The following is a 17,029-nucleotide window of genomic DNA, read 5'->3' as shown; positions in this document are numbered from 1 at the left end:
ATAGGTGCTGTGTGACCAAAATTACATCCACAAAGCAGCTAGGGATGGGGACCCAAACTGATGGAGCCATTAAATCCCTCAATGATTCCCCACTGCCCAAAAAAAAAAAAAAAATCTATTGCATCTTCGGGGTCTGAGAGACCCCAGAGTCCTGCCCACACCCACACCGTTTTGCCCAGCCACACCCCATACTATTTGGCCTCTCCATGCCCGCACTGGCCCCGGATTCTGCAGCCCCGAGTCTCTCCCTCCTACCACTTTATTCTGTGGAATTCTTCTGTTGTTTAATGCACCATCGACATCTGGCTGTGCTTGCATGCTCGGGTTCATACCTGACACTTTGTATGCACGATCTCTCCTGATCCTCTCAGCAAACGTGAGGCGGGGATAATTATACCTATCTTACAATAAAAGGAGCCAAGGCTGAGAGGTGCATCCTGCGCCTGCCCAAGGTGAACACTGCGTGTGTGCTAAGCCATGCCTTCCTTCCCACACTGAGCCTCCCACCAGTCAGCCTCAAAGTCAGCCAGCACAGGACAAACAGGGACTGCCAGGAGTGCCTAGGGCAGCACAGACCTCAGAAACACTGAGAAGGAGAAAGACAAAGAGGTCGGGTCTCTCGGGGATGTAAGAGAGAACTGGCCCATGGCAACCAGTTCAGGGTTATTTGCCCAGGTTTGTCAGATTGTAGCGCTGAAAATCTTCCCGTCTTGGGAAGCCATCACTCCTTGTTTCGAAAGTGATATTCTTGATATTCTGCCTTCCAGGGTTATCTCCATTCTCAGGGACAGTCGAGCAAGGTTGGTTAGTCACCCTGACTCAGGTCTGCTTGTTTGTCCACCAGAGGATGTAATCAGAGGCAGACAGGGTTGCTGGGGATTTTCCCTGATGTAGCATGAGAGCTACAGTTCAAATAATCAAACTGTGAGATTCCATTCAAGCACAGAGACACCAAAGGTAGAGTCGAAAGGAAAGGAGTCCAACCATGAGCAAGATTCCAGGTGGAAAAGGGCAGGAGCCAGAAAGACATACAAATCCAGATAGCTGGCTATCAGATTTGCTGTATTTTTCAGCTCCTAGCATACTGCCTGGGAACTTGGAATGGACAGATGGATTCATGCATGCATGCCTCGCGCATGCCTGGGCCATCATGTCTAAATACCAACTTCTATGCAGCTCTCAGGCTGAGCCTCACACAAACTAGTCTAATCCAATGTTACAGCTGCTGAGAGACCCACTGGATACCTGGAAGACCCAGGAAGAAGGATGGGGAAACCTCTAAAGCCTGGCTTGTGCCAGAAACACCCACCAAGGGTCCAGAGCAAAAGGACTCCTGGTGCTGGTGTTTCGAGGCAGTTTGTCTTTGTGGCAGTTTGACCAGCCAGCGGGTTTCCTTCCCTTAAGCCTGATGTCCCAGACTCTGACAAACATGTCCAAGTGGGCAAGGCTTCTACGGAGCCCGTTTCAAAAGACCTCATTGTGAGGATCTCTCCAGAAGCCCAAATTGAAGATTACTTAAGAAAGATGTTCACTGAGTAATCACTTCAAACTTGTAGAGAACTTCTGAGAAACTGTTCCAGCAGCGGCTCACAGTTTCTCGGTAGTTCGGACTGGGAAGCAGCAGCAGCGCCATCTTGTGGCACTTTTGAGAACACCACGGGTCGGTGTCCGTCCCTTAGCGTCCTTAGGGTCGTTGTGTTCTGTGCCTTCTGAAAATTCACAATTTTATCTTAATAAGGATATCTGTTGGGCTGCTTAGCAATCAGGTCCACTCACTTCTCAACCTTTATAAAAATAAAAAAAAATTTAAAAATCAATGCCCCAATTCTGAGTGGTTTCAACACTATGTAACCTTGATATTTCAAGAAAACTCGGATACAGAGAGGTCTGGTAGCACACACCTATAATCCCAGCACTTGAAAAACTGAGGCAGGAGGATTGCTATTAATTTGACGCCATCCAGGACTAACTAACAAGATTCTGTCTCAAAAACAATACTATTAAACGGAAAACAAAAATTCCACTTCCCTGAGAAAATACACACTGCTTTATCTGGCATATGCGGTGGCTCAGGTCCAGATAGAGAAAGGTCAAAGTTCACAAGTCAACCACCACCTGCCCATGGAGACACAGTGTTGCCTGTTTGCCTCTATTGATTACCACCTTATTTTTGAGACTTGATCTCCCACTGAGCCTGAAGTCGATAGTTCAACAAGACTGGCCACCTAGCAAGCCCCTGGAGACTTCTTGTGGCATCCCCTGTACATGCGCATTTACCACACATGGATCCATGCTTGGATCTTTACATGGGGGCTGGGGATCTGCTCTGGTCACCATGTTTGTACAGTGAGCACTTTAACAACTGAACTCTTTCCCCAGATTCCAAGATGGCTTCTATAAAAAAAAAAAAAAAAAAAAAAAAACCTAAATGGTTTATTCATTCACTTAATCCTGTAGGTGCTGGAAAAGAAAAATAAACATGACCACTATCTGCTATGGCACTCATAGTCCAACCAAAGAGATGTATAAACCAAGAGATTATTGAAATGCTAATGCCAAAGAGAAAGCACCAGTTGGAACCTAGATATAATGCGTCAAGGAGCACGATTCACTACAAGGTGTCAACAAGGCTATTATAAAATACTAAACTAAAAACTATGCCTGAATTCTCACCCAGGAAACCCAAAGAACATGGGTAACCAAGACACTGTACTAACGACCCTGATGGGAGCCGATTGCTGGGAACGATGGAGTTTGCCTTGACCTTCTCTCTCCATCCTGAGTCTTTATCTGGCTCCTTTCGCCTCCCCTCGCCCACCCCCAGCCCCCATGCAACACTGGGAGCATGCACTACACTCGCATTTACATTTACACATACACACGCACAATTGATTTCTTATGTCTTTGTGCTGAAGAGGAATTAAATTATGTGCCGGTGAGAACTGCAGCCGGATGGAGCCCTGCTCAGGGAGGGAAGAGCGGAAAGGCTGTTTAAAGAAAACCTTATCTCTGGCGTTCAGACGAACTGGATCAGTACTGAAGCAACTGAGGCTGCCCGTGGGCAGTGAGTTTCCACCCTTGAGTCTGCCCAAAGAGGGGAGGATGGAGTCAGAATCAGGCCAGCTGGGAGACTTCATAGGTGCAGAAATTCAGAGTTAAAAGGAGCCTTCGAGCTCACCTCCTCCTGATGTTTAAAGAAGGCTGATGGAAGACACGTGATCTTAGAACCAGCTGGATGTAGAGCCTAACCCCAGCCTCAGCATGAATCACCAAATTCACTTCTCTGAGCCATTTCACCATGTGTGAAATGAAATTAAGAATGTCCAGGTTGCAAGGAGCCTTTGGGTCTGTTCTGTCTCCCAAGAATAGACTCCTACCTGAGACTGCACCCTCTCTGGGCATATCTGGCAGTAGCTTTTACCAGATACGATCAGCTCATTCTTTTCTGAAAAGCAATGACTCAAACAAAATTAGAATTTTTATTTACATTACTGTTATAAAGCGTAAACTTTTTAGCATGTCTACTTTTCATACAGAAATAATCATCGAATAAATTGATGGAAAGGTACAATACATTTTTACAGAAAAAAAATTTAGTCATCTAGTAAACATGCAGGAAATAATGAAAAAAGAAAATAAGCATTAGGCAAATAGCACCATACATAATTGTTGCAAGCAAGATATTTCCTAAATATGAGAAGAGAAATAGTAACTTGGCCAGAGAAGACTGGTCAGCCTCATATTTACCCACTGACCCCTCACACAATAAGACAGACCTGTAATAAGCTGTCTGAAGAAGGGCATGACTATATACCCTGTGGTGTTGATAGAAATGAATAAACTCCGTCTAATCACAGGGAACCACCTGGCAGGCCCAGACTGAGGGTCATTCTACAAAATGATTGGTCTATAAGCTTCGAAAACATCAAGGTCATGAATGGGGGTGGAAATGAGAAACTCAAGAATACGAAAGACTAAGAAGACAGGTGCAAGGAGGAAACACCACACTGACTGAATACGTTAGTGGGAAGAATGGTAGCTCTCAAATCATGTCTGTAGCTAATAAGAGTGTGTCTGGGTTGATTTCACTGTGCTGTTAGTAGTGAAAAGGCTGTATAGGAACAATAAAGAGGGCATGACATAGCTGCGTCCTTCCTGAAGTCCTGCATCCTACACAGCAACACTGTTAACAGCTTGGTTGGGGGCTAGGGAGGAGGGCATTCAGTGTACCACGGTATGTCATGAAGCTTAAAGGACAAACTTGGGCCTCGATGCTCACCTCTTGCCTTGTCTAGACAGAGTCTCCTATGCACTGCTGCTCACTCCATGCTGGCCCGGAAGCTTCCAGAAATCCTCCAACTTCATTTGCCCATTTCAAAACAGGAGCGCTAGGATTACGCACGTGCACTACAGTGCCTGGTTTTCTGTGTGTTCTGGGGCTCCACACTGAACTATTCACGCTTGCATGGCAAGTGCTTTACCCACTGAGTCATAGCCCCAACCCCAGATGGGTGTGCTTTATATTTATATAAAAGTAAATACATATATTAAGTGAATTAAATATAAGTAACTATATTTATAGCTATCTATAACTATGTATTTTTAGGTATATAGAACTATATACAAAGCTGGAAGAGATGGCTCAGCAGTTAAGAGCACTGACTGCTCTTCCAGAGGTCCTGAGTCCAATTCCCAGCAACCACATGTTGGCTCACAACCATCTGTAATGGGATCCGATGCCCTCTTCCGGTGTATCTGAAGACAGCTATGGTGTACTCGTGTACATAAAATAGAACTGTATCAGCTCTCATTCGACAGCCACTGTCATACACATTCAACAATGTTTCTTGGAAGGTCTTTCTTATATCTCCACCTCATTATTTGGGTGGCTATGGAACATTCTGTTGTTATACAATGTATTTAGTCAATCAAGATTTGTCTCAGGGGTGGATGGGGGGGGGGGGGGACAAGGGAAGGGAAGAGGGCTTATGGGACTTTCGGAGAGGGGGAATCAAGGAAAGGGGAAATCATTTGAAATGTAAATAAAGAATATATTAAATTTAAAAAAGATTTGTCGTCAATTTCCATATTTTAAAAGCATTTCCTTTTCTAAAATTATGAATGGGGTGTGTGTGTGTGTGTGTGTGTATGTGTTTCTATAGAATAGATTCATAGGAAAACCAGGGGGGATTAAATTTAAATAGGAGATAAAAATTTAAATGTAATCACAATTACACTTATAGTGAACAAAGCTGACCAATAAGGTACATCAGAAATGATGGTTAGTAAGAAGGCACAGGGTTTCTCCGTGGTCTCCACTGGGTCATTAGCATTGATGGAAGCTAAACTTATCAATGACATAGCCCTACTATGAGTTCTGCATCACAAAGAACTGAAGCTTCAAGCCAACAGGTATGGGTAGGCATCATCTTGAAATCAATGACCCAGCTATTGGTAAGCCTACAGCTAGATGACTACAACCCAAGCCAACATCTCGAGTACAGTCTCAAGACAGACTATAGAGGTCCCCAGAACCACCGAGTTGCACCACCACAGATCCCTGGCAACCAGAAGCAACAGGAACACTAAACACTTTGTTTTAATCCACCAGGTCTTTGGCTTAGTAGTTACAGCAATAGATACCCCGAATATTTTCTAAGGCTCATTGTCTTCATTTCTAAGTCAAGGGTAATAATAAAAATGGCCAGTTCACAGTGGAGAGGAGAGGAAGCCTGCCACCTGTGTGGTCCCCAAACAGCAGTGCCTTCTGCCCCAACCCCACTCCTGTCTCCTGGGGGTGGAGATTGTAATGGCTGGCAGGCCCGACTAAAGAGAGAGAATGTTCTCAGTTGTTATGCCTTTGACCTTTCCACTTAAAAAAAACATGTCAAATCTGCTTCTAATTCATTTACAGACACATTATTCTGGGAATGAGTCAGGGAGGGGACCGTATTATAATGTGCTCCCTGCTCTCTTATGTGACCAGATTACAAAGGCAAACTGTCCTCGGGCCCTTAGCCTTCAGAGAGCTGCTAAGCCCCTCTGAGTGGTCTGGGGTAGCTAGTGTAGACAGCCTAGGAAAGATATGATGTGTCAGTAGCAGGACAGGTGGCAGGACAGGTGACATATGATAAGAGAGGTGACATATGACAGGACAGGTGACATATGACAGGTGACAGGACATGTGGCATCTGACAGGACATCTGACAGGACACGTGACAGGACAGGTGATGTATGACAGGTGACAGGACAGGTGACAGGAAAAGACATGTGACATATGACAGGACAGGTGGTGTACTGGCTAGTTTCATGTGTCAACTTGACACAGGCTGGAGTTATCACAGAGAAAGGAGTTTCATTTGAGTAAGTGCCTCCATGAGATCCAGTTGTGGGGCATTTTTTCAATTAGTGATCAAGTAGGGAGGGCCCCTTGTGGGTGGTACCACCTTTGGGCTGGTGCTTTTGGGTTCTACAAGAGAGCAGGCTGAGCAAGCCAGGGGAAGCAAGCCAGTAAGAAACATCCCTCCATGGCCTCTGCATCAGCTCCTGCTTCCTGACCTGCTTGAGTTCCAGTCCTGACTTCCTTTAGTGATGAACTGCAACGTGGAAGTGTAAGCTCAATAAACCCTTTCCTCCCCAACTTGCTTCTTGGTCATGATGTTTGTGCAGGAATAGAAACCCTGACTAAGACAGATAGCAAGACAGGTGACATATCACAGGACAGCCAGCCACATCCAGGCAGTTTGGGCATATATTCAAAAATAAACTAATCATCTTTCTTAGCTAGCATGTGTCCCTGATGGAAAGACTGAGCCCAGCAGCAGTCGGGTAAAGGAGCCAAGAACCTTGGAATTTCCAAGCGCCGTCCTATTGTAACCCTAGCATCCAGTCCAGCGAATCCTGAGGCCAAGGGGACTACTCCCTCCCAAGAGTGCTGCCCTGTGGATCAAGCCTTTGATCTCAATGTGCCCTGGGAGAATAGCCAACCAATATAAACAGGATCACTCCCCTTTACATTAAATCACTTAGAATATTTTCACCTACAGGTATCAGGAAAACCAATTAGAGTTAGCCTAAAACTCATGGAAAGGGGAAAGTATATGTTCCAATTAGACACAGAAATATTTTGATATGAGGAGATGGCTCAGTGGGTAAAGGCTATGTGCTATGCAAGCATGAGGATATGAGTCAAATCCCCAAAACCCACAAAAATGCTACATGTTATAGATCATACTTATAATCGCAACTCTATGGAGGTAGAGACAGGCAGATTTGTGGAGGTCACTAGATTAACCTAGTTCACAAGATCCAAATTGACTCGAGACCCTGTCTCAAAAAGCAAGGTGGGCCTCTGGCCTCCATGTGCACCAACACACACACACACACACACACACACACATGAATGTACATGTGTGGGACCATGAAAGGCAGCCGATGTTCTGGTCGAACTAGGTTTGAACTCCGGAGACTCCGCAGATAATTCTGCAAGGGATGGACTATTGGCCATGCTCCCAGACACTAGGCTTCTGACACAGGAGCCCTCAGCTCTCCATAATTCTGTGGCCATCATTCAAGTTAACGCTCCAAGCCCCTGGTATTCTGTCTGGACTCCACCCCACAGTCACCTGGCAGTAGCCAGGTAGGCCCAGCCCTCTATAAAAGAGGCTGCTTGCCCACTCCTTTACTCTTGTGCTCCCGTGCTCTCTCTCTCCCTCTCCCTCTCCCCCTCCCTTCCTTCTCTCACTTCCCGCCCCCCTTCTCTCTCTCTCTTTCCCCCTTGGGCTCTTCTCTTCCCCCTTTCCTTTCCTCCCCTCTCTCTCCATGTGGCCATGGCCGGCCTCTACTTTCTCTCTCTCTCTACTTCTCTACAATAAACTCTTTATAACCATGGACTGCCTCTTCTCATCTAGACGCTGCACAGGTCTGGAACAGGTCTTCCTTCAAAGAGCAGCACATCTAATCTCCTGCTTTTCCCAGCCACGACCAACCCACACCACCCACTGAGCAAGTCACCAAGCAAGCCAGAAGACTCTCCTCCCCACGGGACCTAGCTGGAGCTCTCCCCCTGCCCTTTCCCCTTCAGCCCTGGGCCAGAACCTGCCTGTGGGCCCACACCCTGTTCTCAGCTCTTCCTCGACATCCAGCGGTATCTATTATGTCCAAGAATGAGAACCTGTCGTCCTCAGCCTCTGTGAGACTCGGGGACCCACAAGTTCAGCCCTGCTGGTTCCCCAGGTGACCTCAGACTGCACCTTCCCCACCCCTGGAAAGCAGCTTCTCACAGCCCAACACCCCCCATGTTGGTTCCATGGGGTGCTCACAATACAAATTTCGCTCATCCTGCCTTACCTAGCAGCCCAAGCTCTGGGCAGGATGTGGGACCCCATTGTTAACCCACATACATAATTATGTAGACACTCGCACACTACAACATATACCAAAATAAAAGACATAGTAATGTTCTCCCTTACAAAACTATACAGAAAATGTGATAGCTTTGGAGTCTGGCATTCTGGCTCTCACTCCAATAGTTGGGAAGGCAACATGAGTGTAGAGGAGAGAGGGATCAAAAAGAAGATGGAACAAAGAACTGCACCGGAGAGAGACGCCGGCCTGAGACCCGGCTGCCTGTAACAACAGCTAGTCTCAAAGTTGCCCTTCCTACTGCAACAGAGCATCCCAGCTCTTGAAAAACCCTGAGCCATTGTCCATTCTCCAGAAGACGTGAGACCACGCCCATTCTGGGTCGTGTAGAAATCCCTCCCCTCTCCTCCGCCATTTCCAAAACATTCCTCCCATCTTTCTGTGAGCCCATGTTTTTTGATTTTGATTTTGTTGTTTTGTTTTTTAACCCTCCCTGTAAAGACCTTCATTTGAACAATGAGTACTGGGTCGGTAACAAGGATCTCAGAAGCCACATCGCAAAGGCAGCAAGAAGAAAGGAACTATGGGGGAACTGGGGACCTGGTGAGCCCCAGCTGAGAACTCTACCATGTCCCGGGAACAATCCAGCTGAGGCAGATGTGTGCCGCAGGCGACATTCTCCCCCTGCTGCGGGTTTTGGAGCCGTACAATACACTTGATTGAAAAGCTCCACCGGAAGCTTAATTTTCCCAACATTTAAGAATTAAATCAAAAATGTCCCCATTTCAGGTTCTCTGTGATTATGCCTTTTGTGTCCTGTTTACTATTTAATAACAACTGTTCTAAAAATTACAACTTATGTCATCTGTGCCCAGACTCCCTCCGGAAAAAAAAAAAAAAAAACAAGGAAAGGAGAAAGAGGGGGAAAAAATTAAAACTAGGTAAGTCCCTACTATGTGCAGCCATGTTCCAGAGGGTTGTTTTGTTTTTTGTTTTTGTTTTTTTTTTTCTGTTATTTGAGCTCATCTTCACAACTCTAAATGGAAGCTATAGCTATAGCATTCCTCTTATAAATAAGTAACAGTAAGCTCAGAGGGGTAAAAAGACTTCTACAGCGTCACACAAAAGTAGAACCTGGAGAGGCTGAAAATATACTTAGTGGTTGATCTCTTGCCTGGCACGTGAGCTCTTCCCTGAGCTCCTGAGCTTAACACCCAGCACAATGGCAGCAATGCAAAGTTCTGGATTAAAGCTCTCTGGTATTTTGGGCTCCAAACCCATCATTCTCTGATGGTTCTTGTTAATGTCTCCCACTCAGATTCCCAACAACAACTCCCTCATCGTGTGTGTGTGTGTGTGTGTGTGTGTGTGTGTGTGTGTGTGTGTGTGTGTCAGAGAGAAAGAGAGAGAGAGAGAACCCTCCCCTCCAGCTCCCCCCACCCAAGCACTCAGTGCCAGGCAGCTCTGCTGTGTTGAAGCATGACAGCAGAAAGTTCTTGTCTACCTGGTAGGGGGCCTTAAGGAGGTTCTGGGCCTCTGCATAGCCCGTGGGATAGCAGGAGGAACCCCAGCTTTTCTGCCTGCAGAGGGGCAGCAAAATGGCCTGGGAAGCAGGATTTTGGTACGCAGGATCCCAGGCATGGGACCAGGAATGATGAAGTTGAGACCGATTTCAGTAAGTGGTACCCTAGGACCCGACTCTCCATCTGTACAGCTTAGAGGCAGGAAGCCTCCCAGAGTCTTTGGTATGCTCTATCTGACAGAACCTAGACAGGGTGCTTTATTTCCAGCCATAATGTTAATCCATTGAATGAGACCAGTGTTGCTTCCCCCAGGGGTGACGGTGAACAGATGAGAGGTTTTACTAAAGAATCTATGAATTCTTTCCTGCCATGTGTCCACAGCCACCGTGATACAATGCTCTATGATGGGACCTTAGGTTAGCACACAGAAAGAAAACGGGCACAGGGTTCTTTGCCTTTGGCACTGTTTTCCTTACAGAAGAGAGGACAGTAAAAGTACAAAGATGTATTTTTCATCGTTCAGCTTGTTATGACCACAGACACTGACACCTAAGATAGAGTAGGAGAAGCCGGGCAGTGGTGGCGCACGCCTGTAATCCCAGCACTCTGGGAGGCAGAGGCAGGCTGGTTTCTGAGTTCGAGGCCAGCCTGGTCTACAGAGTGAGTTCCAGGACAGCCAGGGCTAGGTAGAGAAACCTTGTCTCGGAAAAAAACCAAATCCAAAAAACAAACAAACAAAAAAAGATATAGTAGGAGAGGTTACCTACCTCTATAGCAGGTTACCTTTCATAGTATGCCACACATACAACACACACACACACACACACACACACACACCATAACCTGTTTCTACCTCCTTGGGGACATGGAAAGCCTTCAATCAAAGAGAGTGAAGAGACAGAGACAGAGACCTGGAGTCAGAATTACAGGCCCAAACTCAGGCTAGGTCACCCACCTTGCTCTGGGGCTTGAAGTCATGAGGCACCCTCACCACGCTCTGGCCAGAATGCCCCAGTCAGAAACTGGCTATTGCTCCCTTAGTTTTGGTGAACCCTGCTTACCAGGGCCAACCCATTGGAGAAGCTTCAGGACTTCCTTGAGTGGCAGGTCCCAGCCTACCTCTGATCTCACGCTAGAGGCAACTGCAGGCGCTGTGGTGCCCATTCTAGAAGGAAGTAGCAATGCTAATATTCTTTTTCTAAGAGCTTAATACAAGTTCTGTGCATGGAGGGAATTGACCTGGTCTCTGAACCTTCTGGGTGACCATAGGCAGGACTCTTACTCCTCCTCATGTATTTAATCATTCACTGAAAGAAACAGACATCTACTGGGACCACTTGGGGTCCCACCCCAGAAGATGTTCAGGAAGCAAGTAGACCCTGCTCCTTTCTGCATGGCATAGGCAGCTACATCTTGCTTTGGTTCCTTTACTCACAACTTAAAAATCAAATTGACTGCTTTCACAACCCTATAATGGGAATCCAGAGAAAATGTGTGTGATGTGTCTTCCAATTTGAAAAGCATGGGGGCTGGAGAAGTGTCTCAGCAGTAAAGAGCATTTGCTTTCGCAAGATCTGGGTTCAATTCCCAACACCCATGTGACAGCTCACAACCAAGTTGTTCACTAGAGCCCCAAACTGGAAACAACACAGACATATATCAGCAGGTAAATGGTAACTGTGGTATGAAATACTCATACAATGGAGCACTGCTCCAAAGAGTCAAATGTGAAGGACCTGGAATCCTAGTTCTCAAGAGACTGAGGCAGAAACGTCACAAGTTCAAGACCAGCCTAGGAAATCAGTAAGGCTTTATAAGAAAGGCAAAATGCTGATACTGATGACATAGAAGAATCTAAAAATGATAATGCTAAGTAGAAAAAAAAATCCAGACAAGCAAAGAATCCATGATGTGTAATTTCACTTGTTTCTAAGAATTCTAAGAAAACACGAACTAGTCTGTTATGACAGAAACGAAATCAGTGGCTGTCTGGAAATGGCAAGAGGAGGCAGAATTAGAAAGAGTCACCAGGAAACTTTCAGATGTGACAGTGTTGTGGGCTGAATTTGTCCTCCCACAACACATGTTGAAGTCCTAGACTCCAGCACTGTAGCCTAACTGTTTGGAGATACGGCAGATAGAAAAACCACCAAAGTAAAGTGGGGTAACTGGGATGAGCTTGAATCCGGTATGGCCATGTCTTTATAAGGGATGATTAAAACTCAGACACACGTGCAGGGAACATGGTGTGATAACAAAGTCTGGGGGAGGAGGGCTATCTGCAAGCCTCAGAAGAATCCAGTGCTCACTACAAGCTGATACTAGACTTTTGGCCTCTAGAACTGTGTGAAAAGATATTTCTACTGCTTAAACCAGTCTATTGTGTGAGAGCTGCCCTGGCAATCTGGCATATGATGGTTTCAAGGGTCTATATATGTCCAAATCATTACACTGTGCAAAGTAACATATGAAGTTTATTGCATGACAGGATGTTCATAAAACTCACTATTGGGGTGTGGGGTGCAGGTTGGTTGGCAGGGTGTACCATGCAGGAAGGCCAGGGGTTTGATCCCTAACACTGAAAAAGCCAAGATAATGTCGCACACATACAATCCTGGCATTTGGGAGGTGACGGCAAGAAGATAAGAAGCTCAATATCAAATATCAGCTATTATCCAATTTGAGGCCAACCTAGGATACACGAGACCCTGCCTCAAAGAAAGAAAATATGAAGATGGGATGGTGTTTGCTGTTAGACCTGAGAACCTAAGTTTAATCTCTAAAACTCTCATGGTAGAAGAACAGACTCTCTCAAGTTATCCTCTGACACCTCCACGCGCACACATACACACACACACACACACACACACACACACACACACACATAACTAAATAAAGGTGATGGAAAAAATGAAGGAGAAAAAGATGAAAAGAAAACCAACTATTAAGTAGTCACTTAGTCTCATCCCCAGCTGTGTCCCTGCAGGAAGGACCTGACACTGGAATATTCCTATCTAAAGGCAGGTATGAAGGCAAACTCCATGAAGTCTTTGGCAGAGCCTCCTGTCTTTTGCCTAGACTCACCTCAACCTTGCTCTACACCTTTAAGTCAACTGTCAAGGTTCTTGCCATGCTCCATTGATCAAACTACAATACCTGAGAAGGTAAGACCAGTCTGAACCAGCTGCTGAGGTGATTCCAGTGGGTATCCACTCCTTCACTTCCTCTTCCGGGAAGTCTACCTCAGAAAAATAGGCTTTTCAAAGCACCTAGCTGTGCCTAGCCAGGCACAATGACATGCTCACCTGCACAGACTGGGAAACCTAATTGCCTCCTAGTTCTGTGCAGAGCCAGCTGAGACTTAATCATTCCACTCACATCAAAATATTTACTCCAAATAGTCATTACCACCCGGAAGGGGCTTGCAGGGAGCTAGGAAAGACTGGTGGGGAAGCAGCAGGGTTCAGCACACCCAGTAAGGGAAACAGGCTATTTGCAGAAAGCTCCTGTCCCTTAGCCAATGCTCAACTCTTCCCCAAGAGGTTTCTTGAGTTAAGTGTTTGCACTTTAATACTCTAAGGCCTGAATCATCTGATTCTTCCTGGTGCAGGTGCTGGGGCTTAGGAACTTACAGTAGATGATTTGCATAAAGTGATTGGAATTTGCATCGTGTGGAAAATTTGCATGCAGTAAATAGCTAAAGGGAGGATAAAATGATGACCAAGAAAATGGCCTAAAATAATGTGCTAATTTGTAGCCACAGTGTTATCTGAATGCTTCTCTGAAGAGTGAATGACTGCCTTCAAAAAAAGAACCGCTATACAGCTGCTAGCATCACAACCTAGTCCTGAAAGTCTGATAGGATTAAGAATATAGGACAGAAGTTGAGTGAAGTAGTATATAATCCCAGCTCTCAAGAGGCTGGGATAGAGGATCATTTACATCCAGGAGTTCAAGACCAGCCTCAACAACATAGCCATACTTAATCTCAGAAAGAACCAAAACAATAAGTCCAGAGGATTAGATGGTCAACACATGCCTGAGCTACACAGAGAGACTCTGTCTCAAAAGAGCAAAAGCTGGATGCAGCTCAGTAGTGGTTCAATCCATCCCTGGTGCTGATAAAACAGGTAAGTAATTAAATAAATAATACGACTGAAGAACAATTCCAGCAAAAATATATATTTAAAAAAAATCAGCATTTATGAGAAAGGGAAACTAAGAGACTGAGGTGAAAGGGGAGCTTACATTTTAAACCATATCTTCTCATATTATTTCAAAGTTACATGCATTAGGTGATAAAATAATAAAAGCACATAGCATTAAGTACAGATAAATTATTAAATTGTAATAAATATTACATTAAAATATTTATAACACTTAATTTCATATGTGTTGGATTAAATTTTAATTAACAATTATTGAATACTATAACTATGGATTATATTACTGCAATGGATTAATATTAATTATTTCTTTGACCTGACAAGTCATTCCCAAGGCTCCTGACTCTGACTTTCTTAGAAAGTCCCCCATAACCTTGGCTCCAAGGAGAATAAAAAATGGAAAATCATAGAGGCCAAGTTCCTCATTTTTGTCTTCTCTGGAAGCAACAGTATCTCCTGGACACATTCATGAGCCAACTCAGCCTCAGTTATAAGGCTCAGCCTGAGGGGCTAGGAATGCGGCAATATTATTCTAGGAGATGGAATCCTAACTCTGGCCATGGGAGAAAACTCCCAAACATTTATCCCTGAACAGTAGCCCTGACTCCAGTGTTTGTAGTGGAATGTAACTGCCTTTACCACTGCTATGTGTTCAATCCCCCTGAGGCTGATACACATCCTCCCCAGCATGGCCACCTGCAGACTGCCTGCCGTGAGCAGGCAGAGAACATGTCAAATGCAGCTGACTTTCCCAAATAGAATGTCCACATTCTAACCTCTTGAACCCACAAATAATATCTTACAGGGCAAGAGCGACTTTGGAGATTAAGGGAAGGATCACAAAATCAGATTGCTTTGGATTCTCAGTGGGATAACTGTGATCACTGTTAAGCTGAGAGATACTGGAAGAGTCAGAAGAGGAGGTGTGTACCAAAGGAAGTAGTGACAGGGCTGAAGATGCTATCCTAATGATTCTGAAATGTGGGACCGTGAAAGGCAGCTTGTGTTCTGGTTGAGCTGGGCTTAAACCAGAGCCCAAGCAGATGCCACACTCCCAGACACTAGGCTCCTGACAGGCCTCGGCTTTCCATAATTCTGTGACCATCAGTCACGTAGGGCAATGTCCCAAGCCCCTGGTATTCTGTCTGGACTCCACCCCCACAGTTACCTGGCAACAACCAAGTGGGCCTAGCCCACTATAAAAGGGGCTGCTTGCCCCCTCCTCTCTCTCTTACTCTTACTCTCTTACTCTTGCCCTCTTGTTCCCCCTCTCTCCACATGACCATGGCCAGCCTCTATTTTTCATTCATCACAACTCTCTGCCAACAATAAACACTTTAAAACTATGGACTGTCTCTTCTCATCTGTACCTGCCTTGCTGGAGCAATAGAGCAGGTCTTTCTATAAAGGATCTAATCTCCACAGGAAACCTCTCTGCACTTCTAGACATGGTTTCCGTCAAGCCAAGCCACCAGACCTAGCAAGCCAAGGACACTCCTCCCCGTGGGAACCAGCCAGAACTCTCCTCCCTGCCCTTTTCTCTTTGGCCCTGGGCTAGAGCCAGACTGCAGGGGGGCCACCACTCTGTTCTCAGCTCTTCTGCAACATCCAACAGCATCTACGAAGTCCAAGAGCTAGAACCTGTCATCCCCAGCCTCTGCTCAGCCTAGGGACCCATGAGCCAACTTCTGCTGGTTCCCTGGGGACCCCAGACTGTGCTTCCCCACCCTTGGAGTGGGATCCTGCAGCTTCCTGCACAGTCAAACTTCCCACATCCACCTCACCCGGCTGCCTGAGCCCTGGTTGGAAAATGCCACCATTTTAGCCCACAGCTGGCGCCCAATGTGGGGCAAATTTTTATGTGATGGTGAGTTGCCCATGACAGAAAAGTGGACAGATGCTGTGTCCAGTGCCTATGTTGTTCCCTCAGTCTATTCAGCTTTGGGGGATTCCACAGAGGTCCAAAACGCTAAACCTTCCTGAATATTTAATAACTGGCGGCCGCCCTGTGACTTTTAAGTGGCTGCTGCATTACTAGGTTTTCTTTTTGTTTTAAGGAGAAGTTAGATAGAGAGTCTTTGCCAATGCCCATATAGGCTATCAGGATTTAGACAGAGGCCAGAGGGACCTTCAGCCAACACCGGAGAGTAGCTCTGGCCAGGAGGCCTCAGTTTCCCTTTCAGCTTGTCCAAATCCACACAATGCCGCTGACTGAAAGCTCAGCAGTAAAGGACAGGTTGATCGTCTCCAGAGTTGGTGGGGACTAATCTTCCCATAGTATCAGTTCAGTGCAGTCAAGGTCGCTGTTTGAGCCCCACGTGGTTGCCAGATGTGGGCCTGTGTACCGGAGGCTTTCCACAGAGATCTCTGGCTCAGACAGGTGCAAGAGTTCCTGCAAAGGGGAGTGAGTGCAAGCAGGGAGGGGGCCACTTCAGCTACTGCAGTTGGCTCCACCTCTGTCTCTGCAGTGCCTTTTCAGTTGCTCCACATCGCCCTGAGCTGAATCTGATCAGGCTGGGCTGAGGAGAGGCTGCCTAGCCAGTGAGGAGTGCAACAGAGCTTCATTCAGGTGGTGTTTAGGGAGAGCAGACCTCTTGTCAAGTGTTACAGCTCTTATGACAGAAGCTCTAGGATAATGCAGTAGTTCTCTCACACCTTTAATCTGGACAGGATTCTTATATACAGTTTTGGGGTGGGTCAGGATCTGGCAGTAGGTACTTCTCATTGGCTTAGTCTGAGAGCTTGGGGAAACCTTATTTGCATGTGGGAGGGCTTGGTACTGCTCCTAAGTGACTGATGGCCACGCGCCTCTCTGCAGGGGCGCTGTAGGAGGCTGTAGCTCCAACAGGAGCCAGGGGCCCAAGGGGTGTGACCAAACACCTACCATCCCTTGCAGGCAAAAGTCACCTGCTGGGTCTCTGGGATTCTAAGCCTGAGCTTGACCAGGGACCAGGCTGCCTGTGCACAGCTCACCAC

At 46.2% G+C, this 17,029-nt stretch overlaps 1 long non-coding RNA gene across 1 annotated transcript in view; it reads right to left on the bottom strand.

Moving 5' to 3' along the window:
* Nucleotides 1-11,045, bottom strand: part of LOC127684676 (uncharacterized) — a 20,605-nt gene extending 9,560 nt beyond the window's left edge. The window contains exon 1 of the long non-coding RNA XR_007977763.1: nucleotides 10,843-11,045. This is a non-coding gene — a long non-coding RNA (uncharacterized LOC127684676). The remainder of the gene's footprint in view (nucleotides 1-10,842) is intronic.
* Nucleotides 11,046-17,029: the final 5,984 nt, after the last annotated feature.

This window comes from Apodemus sylvaticus, chromosome 5 (assembly GCF_947179515.1).
Source record: "Apodemus sylvaticus chromosome 5, mApoSyl1.1, whole genome shotgun sequence".
In the NCBI taxonomy this organism is placed as follows: domain Eukaryota; kingdom Metazoa; phylum Chordata; class Mammalia; order Rodentia; family Muridae; genus Apodemus; species Apodemus sylvaticus.
This window is presented reverse-complemented; position numbering and strand designations above follow the sequence as displayed.